This window comes from Furipterus horrens, unplaced genomic scaffold, assembly GCF_987537825.1.
Source record: "Furipterus horrens unplaced genomic scaffold, mFurHor1.1.pri manual_scaffold_6, whole genome shotgun sequence".
NCBI lineage: Eukaryota > Metazoa > Chordata > Mammalia > Chiroptera > Furipteridae > Furipterus > Furipterus horrens.
Window position 1 is genome coordinate 117,420,672 of NW_028327176.1, and position 7,309 is coordinate 117,427,980.

Below are 7,309 nucleotides of genomic sequence, written 5' to 3' on the forward strand. Positions count from 1 at the left end.
GTTAAAATATATATCACCTTCTCTTTTAGGGTCAGCAAGGACCTGCAGGCTCTGTGGGACCCAGAGGACTCCCAGGAGATATTGTATGTATAGTAGATACAAGTGTCTTTGATATTTGAAAATTAAGCTGAGACTGGTACATGTTTTAAAGAATGTCAGCATCTATTCATATGACTGAGTTATACTGTTTTTCAAAGACATACATCATCAGTTCAACCACTAAAACAGATCACACTTAATATCAAGGGCTTCTGGGAAGGCTAGTACCTTTGTATATTCATGGGAGGTTCTTTCGAATATCAGTAGCCTAATCAATTCATCTTGGGGATACAAGTTAACTAAACTTTCATTTGGACATGTTTGTTCAGTGGTGTACCAATAGTAAAGGAGATAGGAAACATTGAAAGAAATAAGGAAAACCAAAAGAGAAAGTAAGCATCTCCATTATGCATGGAGTTTGGTTCAATTCTTCATTAAAAAACAAACAAACTTTCAAATAAAACACTTCCAAAATTTGTTGTTTTCTTGAGAGAGCCTCAAGAAAGAGCAGGAATTTTGGCTGAAAATATTTCTGTAATGCAGTTGGAGAAAGGTCTACAGGTTGCATTAAAACCTAGCTTTAGTAGACTCATATTCTCTCTCTCTCTCTCTCTCTCTCTCTCTCACACACACACACACACACACACACACACACACACCCTAGCCTTCTGCCACCTTGGGAGCTGAGACACACCATCAGTCCTCACTTGAGTAAAACAAGAAAAATGCTCGACTGTATCTTCTTGGAAACCGATCTCCATCTGGCCACAATTCCAGTGCCCTCTAGACAAGTATTACAATCTCTCCCTTTGCCATCATCTTGGAGACAGCCCCCTGATCTCTTGCTCTGTTCTCCATGCTCCAGAGATCTGCCTTTCAGCTCATTTTGTTCTGCTTGGTACTTGGAACATTCAGCTTATAGAGCTAAGCTTTTTGTTTCTCCCCCAAGTGAGTTAATGAACCATCCCAGGTGTACCTAGCAAAGAGATATAATGAAAAGAGAGGAAATGCTGGTGGCACTGATGGAGCCACAAGATGCCCATGAAGTTAGGGGAAGTGATAGTGGCTGGAGCTTAAAAAGAGAAGAAAATCAAAAGGGAAAGAGGCCCTGTTGCTAGACTATTGTAAAAGCATGTTTTAGCCTATTGTCTTCCTGAACCGTCATCATCCTGCCCCTTCTTGGCAATATAACGAATGGGGCCTTTGGTTCAATTCTCCCTTATTTGGTTTCTTTCTCAGTCTATCCAGTTATTTCCCTTGAAACAACAAGCCACATACTTTCCATATTTTCACTAAAGTTTTTCCCTCTCTAACAGACCAAAATCAACCCATCTCCACGTACTTTATGTGTTAAAATTCTGTTCTCCTGACAAAGACTCACAGATAGAAATGTTATTATAATAGATGTTCTAATTTCTCTTTCCCTTTAATTCTGAATTGTCTAGGGATTGCCAGGAGAACACGGTATCCCAGGAAAACAAGGCATTAAAGGAGAAAAGGTATAGCTTCCATTTTCCTCATTTTGTATGTTGAGGAGCTAGGTAGGAGGAAGAAACAGAGGATCAAAGGGCATTGGGGGGGGGGGGGGTGTCAAAGAGCAAGACTAGGCTGCCAGGACTGTGTAGGACAGACAGTCACATAAATTGTGTCATGAATGATGCTGCCTGAAGTTGGCTTTTGTGGCAGCCCTGGCTCTGGCAAAAAAGCACGATGGGACAAAATGAATTAACTTAGAGGTGAAGATTTCAGTACTCACAAGGTCTGTTTCAGGCTTAGCTGCTGACTCAGTTGTAGACCTAAGGACCTGTTTCTTGATATCTACATGGAAATAGTATATTAATGTTAAACCATTACTGGGGAATAACTTTAAGAAAACATAAAGATCAGCTAAAGAACTTTATGAATAAATGCCTTTATTGTGTATATGTTTATGTACATGCATATGTCATAATACCGCCCAACTTACTATTAATATAACTCACTACAAAATCTAAATGCATTTAAGATAACTAAACAGTGCCTGTCATGAATGATTCACTTAGTAAATATTGTTGAATGAGTGAATGGATGAGAGAATAAAGTTTGATTGGCTATAATGGCAACTTAAAACAGTGGAAACTACTACTTTTGCACCTCCCACACTGAACTTGAGCAATGAAGTAAGAATCTTACCGTGTTTTCCTCAGGGGGATCCAGGTGGGATTATAGGCCCTCCTGGGCTTCCAGGTCCAAAAGGTGAGACTGGTCCTCCAGGGAAAAGCCTTCCAGGAGAACCAGTAAGTACCAGCCCTTTTACTAATATTTCCCTTGAAAGATTGCTAATTATCATTTGTATGTTCCCAGTTTCTGATCACAAGTATAGAAGCGTGTTTAGGTCTGCAGACAAATAAATATTCATCTTATTCTTCAGATGAGATTCTTAAATCTCTATAAATTTGATACAAGCAAAGAGGCCTCTCTTCTGAAGAAGATGCACATGCACGCACCATTTTACAGCCAGTTTTGGAAAATTTATAGACCCCCTCTGCCGAAGGCGTAGATTCTTTAGGGATCTATGGAGCCTAGTAAGGAATACTAGTTTTAAACCATAAACCTCCCTACAACACTATGTTACAACAGAAGAAATGCCTTAACTTTCCTTTCCAGAGCCTCAGCAAATATGGCCATGGGTGGTCATTTGAAGAAAATGTCCTTGTGGTCCAGGCTGTTTCTGGGTCATAGAGAACTCATTAGCTGGGAAACTCTGAATAACCAATCCACCTATTTTATATGCATTTCCTCATCTCCTTTGACCTTTGATATCAATTAATAATAGTAAATAGTTCTCAGTGTCAGATGCCTTATTTTAAAGATAAATATATGTTTTAATGTAAGTATACAAAACTCATAACCTAGTGAAATTTGTATTCCCTGTTTGCTCTTCTTTTATAGAAAAAAAGGTTTATACAAGAAAGACAAAGAGCAATAAAACACTTTTGAATTGTGATTTCTAAAATGTTTTTAACCTCAGGAAAAAAGAAATGTACTCATGTCTTTTTATTTTTTTTCTTGAGGGATTAGATGGAAATCCTGGTGCACCTGGTCCACGTGGACCAAAGGTATAAAAATATCACAGATAATTTTTAAAGAATTAATAATTAATAAACTATAGCTAGAAAGCTTACATCCTTGAGCCTTGCTCTAACAGCAGCATCTCATTTTACAGGGTGAAAGAGGACTGCCAGGCGTCCGGGGTTCCCCAGGGGACACAGGCCTACCAGGGGTAGGAATTCCTGGCCGAACAGTAAGTGAAATTCAGTTGCGTTTTTGAAACCGTGTTGATTCCAATATTGTGAAATAAAATCTAGTGACAAATTTGTAAAGGATAAAAGAGTAAAATGGCCCAAGAATGAAATACCAATAAATACTAGTCAGAGGGAGAGAATTAAATGGCATTGAGTCCACACCACTAAGCACAGAGAGGGCACTGACTGTGCATTGACTTACAGAGTCTGATCACACATACACTGATTCTGGAATAGAAGAAGTGATTTAAGCTTTTATTTCTCTGTTCTATATTTTAAAAAGGACTGGTGAATATTTTAAGATTATAAGAATACCTAATATTAGGTTATTATAAATTACTATTAATTTTTAACTAAAATAAAATTTAAAAGTTAGTATTTAAGCGGGTGGGTTGGGTGGGGGAGAGAAATTGGGAGAAAAGGGGACAACTGTAATTGAAAACCCCCCCCCAAAAAAATAGTTAGTATTTAAAATGAATAGAGTATGTACAAATGGGATAGCAAAAATATCTAAGTATCATCTTAAAGAAGAGGGAATAGATGATGTTTTAATAGTTAAGACAAAGAAAAGACAGTTTTTTGACATGTTTTAGCTATAAGGACAGTGCCTGGTAATAATGACCACTGTATATATTCTTCTTGACTAAATAGTAATAAACAATAAAGATTTTTATTTTCTATTAAAAAACAAATATTCTGAAACAAGAAAAGTGGAAATACATGCTTTATTCAATGACATTAATTTTGGGAAATTGTTCTTGTAATAAAGTTGTCATAGAAGCTAAAAGATAGTGTAAATAGTGAATGGCTATGGTGTGTGTGACTGGTATTTGATTTTCCAGAGCAAGAATATAAAACACCATTGGAGATGGGAAATTAAACAAAATTTTTAAAAGTTGATTGGAAAATTATTAAGGGAGTGGAGCAGGTTGGAGCAAAAAATAATAATAATAACTTAAGAACACAGCATAAATAGAAAGGGAGTAAAAGTAGCTTTGTAAATAATAACAGTGATGTGAATATTTATTTTTAAAAAATAAGAAAGAAAATGTTTGTGAGCAGTTACTGAAGCTAGCTGTGGAGACACCAGTTCTTTACTTACTTGGGTTGTCAATTCCTCATTCAGTAGTCCATGGTTATACAAGGTCTGTCCAGAAAGTATCCAGCCATGCGCTATGAAAAAATAGGAGCATTTATTAAAGAAGATACAAGAAACATTGTACATAGGACAATGGTACCTCAGTCACCTCCAAAGTAGACACCTTGGGACCTCACACAGTTCTCCCAGTTGCCATCAACTGCGTCATTCTGTTTTCCTGAATCTCATCGATGGTCTGAAATTTCTTCCCTTTCAAAGATGATGTTAGTTTTGGGAAAAGCCAGAAGTCACAGGGCACCAAACCTGGGCTGTAGGAGGGCTGAGTCCCCTGGGTGATTTGCTGTTTCACCAAAAAGCTCTGCATGAGACATAATGCATGAGCAGGCACATTGTCATGACGAAGCTCCCAATCACCAGTTGCCCATAGCTGCACCTTCTGAATCATCCAGATAGTTTCTGCAGGAGAATGTTCAAGCTTAACGCAAAATTTGATGCAGCTTTGTTGGTCTACTCACCCAGTCATTTTGAATGCGACAGCCACACAGTACACATGCTCACTCAATGGCATCTACCGCCCCCACTGACTAGTACAGTGAAGTCATCATTGTTCATGCATGTGCATTCCAGTCCACTCTTTTTGGCTGCCAGGTTACATCGACGTTGTGCAAACTGTTCTCGTTATATTAACAATGGTTGGATTTTTTCCGGACAGACCTCGTATGCTAAGGTTAGAGCTGTCATCATTAGGATCACTGATAATCGCCCAGCCTCATTTAAGTTACACCAAATTCCAGCTTGCTGAAGTAGAAAAAAACAACTGATTAATGTTTTACTTCCTACTCCTGTCACTAAACACTGGTTCTGGAAATTTCTTCAGGCAGAAATGACACAAAGTAGAAAGCAGAAAGAGAAGGCAGCCCTGATCTGCTTACCCTGTGGGCAGTCAGTTTCTGAATAGATAGAATTTGGATGCATTGTTGTGCATTTGTGAAGGTACAGGGACAGATGATGGTGCTGAGAGAGATATCCTAGATGCCTGAGCCAAATCATGTTAATATTTCCAGCAATAGGCATCTAACTGTTTCCTGTCACCTGAAGTCTTGGCTGACTTTGCAGAGAGTTTTCAGAATGTGCATGGTGGCAAGCCCTGTTGCGCCACTAAATAAATTCCAGTACTTAGCCCTTTATCCCACTTGGATAATTTATGGACATTACTGGCAGAATTCTGATCATTGAATCTCATTCTACTTAGGGCCCCCAAGGACCAATTGGAGAGCCAGGTATTCAGGTAAGTTACTTAACCAAGTTATTTGGCCCAGTAAATCCAGTTTGCTACTTGGGGGAATTTACTGAAAGACTGTCCTCATAAATAACTATTTCCCCCCTTCTCCAGGGTCCTCGAGGTCTCCCTGGATTGCCAGGAACTCCAGGGAATGATGTAAGGACAGTCTTGACCTACTCCTCTCACCATACCCAGTTTAATCTGCCCCTGTGCCACTGTGCTGAGATTTGAATATGACATTTCTGTTTTCAGGGAGCTCCAGGGAGGGATGGAAATCCAGGTCTTCCAGGCCCCCCAGGTGACCCGGTATGTCGACAGACTGCATGATTTATGTATCTTTTTCATACCCAGAAGCCAAACAGCCTACCAAGCAAGTTATACTGTCTGATCTAATTAGAATGCTCAGCGACTGCTTGGTGATTTTGTTTGTCCCCATTATTTTGTAGAGGGGAAAAAAATTCAAGCTATGTCAGCATTTTCATGTGTGTGAGATGAATATTTATTTCCTAAGGGTATAATTCAGCTGTACAATTTTGCCCCAGGCTGAACCTTGGCATATAATGTCTCAATCCCATGGAAAATTGAGTTAAAATATATAGCCACAATTTCTATTCTTTCTAATGCTAGTGACTAAATGAATTTCATTTCTCTAAATAGAAGTTTGCAGGTAAGTTACTTACAGTATGGTACATATCCATTGATTCTGTGGTTTTAAAATGCTGAAATGATTAAATTACAAAAAGTGGCTTGAATGAGCTCTTACGAAATGAGTTTAGGCACTAAATGTGTGTTCCAAAGTTTTATTTTAGGTTAAACATTGCTTTGAGCAATAGCGAAATCCCTTTAAATAGCCTCAGAACCAGCAGCTATAATTTGAGAGGCCATATGGTACATGGCATTGTATTAAGAACTTTGTATAATAAAATCCAAACCTGGCCCCTCATTTCTAAGCTTCACAAATCCTTCTACTTCCCACACTGTTTGGGCCTTATGTGCATTTATAAACTACGTGCAGAGGCATATTTTGACCATACTTTAAGTCCACCACCAAGTGAATCATGGTGTGTCATCTGGGAATCCTGTAGTGTTACTTGGGCTTATAGGGTCTCTTTGAAAGGGCAATTTAAGACATGCCAAAATGCTGCCCGAGTTCCCTCAGTATCTGTCTTGCCCATCACTTAAACCATATATAGGCTCCTTTTGAACATTAGGAGAAAGAACTTTATGGCAAACCATCCTGTAATTTTCATATTTCTCAACAGCCCGATAATTTGCCTGGTAGCTGAGTGAGGTTTTTCTAAATAAATGATTTACTTTTATGCATTATTTAAAACTAACAATAAATTGCTTTCAGCCTGTTGGCTAAGAGCAAGTATAAAACCAATAGTAAGTTAAGGTTGGCATAAAAATTGCTTGCCATGGTCATGAAAATATAAAATAGAGATGCAGAATCAAAGCAATAATATGCATGTGTTTGGGTGTTTATAGTAGAGGAATAATGACTATTTCTCAAAAATGTCTACATTGTGTTGTATGTTTGTATTGTATTATGTGCCTGTATATGCACACATACATGTATTTGTTTCTTTCTCAACCACAGATTGC

The 7,309-nt window shown here is 38.3% G+C and overlaps 1 long non-coding RNA gene across 1 annotated transcript; it reads left to right on the plus strand.

Annotated features, from left to right (window-relative positions):
• Positions 1–27: 27 nt before the first annotated feature.
• On the plus strand, positions 28–3,308 carry LOC150007279 (uncharacterized). The gene is made up of 5 exons (XR_016511802.1): positions 28–83; positions 1,485–1,538; positions 2,226–2,315; positions 3,093–3,137; positions 3,245–3,308. It is a non-coding gene; the product is annotated as an uncharacterized LOC150007279 (long non-coding RNA).
• The last annotated feature ends 4,001 nt before the right edge of the window (positions 3,309–7,309 follow it).